The 1,660-nt window shown below is 52.9% G+C and overlaps 1 protein-coding gene across 1 annotated transcript in view; it reads left to right on the top strand.

The window, feature by feature from the left end:
- LOC105004802 overlaps positions 1-1,660 on the top strand; it is a 32,401-nt gene that overhangs the window by 19,665 nt on the left and 11,076 nt on the right. The window lies entirely within an intron of this gene.

Raw genomic sequence — 1,660 nt, 5'->3', positions numbered from 1 at the left:
TTGGAAGAAAAGCTATGACCAACCTAGGCAGCATATTCAAAAGCAGAGACATTACTTTGCCAACAAAGGTCCGTCTAGTCAAGGCTATGGTTTTTCCAGTTGTCATGTATGGATGTGAGAGTTGGACTATTAAGAAAGTTGAGCACTAAAGAATTGATGCTTTTGAACTGTGGTGTTAGAGAAACTCTTGAGAGTCCCTTGGACTGCAAGGAAATCCAACCAGTCCATCCTAAATGAAATCAGTCCTGAATGTTGATTGGAAGGACTGATGCCGAAGCGGAAACTCTAATACTTTAGCCACCTGATTCGAACAACTGACTCATTGGAAAGGACCCTGATGCTGGGCAAGATTGAAGGCAGGAGGAGAAGGGGACGACAGTGGTTGGATGGCATCACTGATGCAATGGACATCTGAGTTTGAGCAAACTCCGGGAGTTGGTGATGGACAGGGAGGCCTGGCGTGCTGCGGTCCATGGAGTTGCAAAGAGTTGGACACGGCTGAGCGACTGAACTGAGCTGAACTTGCATTGCTGCTGCTGCTGCTGCTAAGTTGCGTCAGTCGTGTCCGACTCTGTGTGACCCCATAGACGGCAGCTCACCAGGCTCCCCCATCCCTGGGATTCTCCAGGCAAGAACACTGGAGTGGGTTGCCATTTCCTTCTCCAACGCATGAAAGTGAAAAGTGAAAGTGAAGTTGCTCAGTCATGTCTGACTCTTAGCGACCCCATGGACTGCAGCCCACCAGGCTCCTCCATCCATGGGATTTTCCAGGCAAGAGGACTGGAGTGGGGTGCCATGAACTTGCACTGGAGAGTCCTAAACTGGGCGGTCTTCTATGAAAAGGCTGACGAAGTCCTAGAACACAGGTCATAATCAGCGATGGCCTTAAGTGGTTGGTCTGTTGCAGAGAGTCACAAGGGTGCAGGGAGGGGTCCTCCAGGAGGTGCCCGTGGCCCCCGCAGACATACCCAGTCTGTGCCCAGGACTTGTTCTGGAAGCAGCTGCTCTCTTTGAGTGCGAGTGCCCTAAACATATGCTTACCAGCATCGTGAACAGAAGCAAATCGGTCTTTTTGTGCACGGACCCTATGCTAGCAGAGCCCACGAGTCCGTCACCTTCCTGCACGTAAGGCGTCGTCATCCTCTTCACCCTGAGACGGGCGGGATCTGTGCCCCTCTTGCACAGGAGGATATGGAGCCTCAAAGAGCGTGTGACTGCTTGTAGGTCACACGGCGACTAACAGATCTAGGGTTTGAAACTAAGCAGGCCCCTCTGCTTGCAGAGCTGGGGCTTAGCTTTTTTGTGTTTTTTTTTTTGCCTTCCCCAGTATGCCTCCTCCCGCTGAGATGTATGGGCCCCTTTTAGGAGAAAAGTGTCCTCCAGCCAGTGTGCCCTGCAGCAGGCCAGGTCCTGCGTCCTTTCTGCAGTCACACTGCTGCAAAACCGCAACGACTGAGCCCACACGCCGCAACTACTGACGGCCGTGCACCCAGAGCCCCTGCTCTGTGACGAGAGAAGCCGGGGCACCGCGACCAGGGAGTAGCCCCCGCTCAGCTGCAAGCAGGAAAAACCCACACGGCCGTGAAGACCCAGCACCCAGCCCAGCCAAAAATAAAGAAACGAGAGCGTTTTTAACAAGGCACACACTTAAATCCTCTTC

This window comes from Bison bison, unplaced genomic scaffold (assembly GCF_000754665.1).
Source record: "Bison bison bison isolate TAMUID 2011002044 unplaced genomic scaffold, Bison_UMD1.0 scf7180017864482, whole genome shotgun sequence".
In the NCBI taxonomy this organism is placed as follows: domain Eukaryota; kingdom Metazoa; phylum Chordata; class Mammalia; order Artiodactyla; family Bovidae; genus Bison; species Bison bison.
The sequence above is the reverse complement of the archived record's forward strand: the minus strand, read 5'-3'. Positions and strand labels throughout refer to the sequence as shown.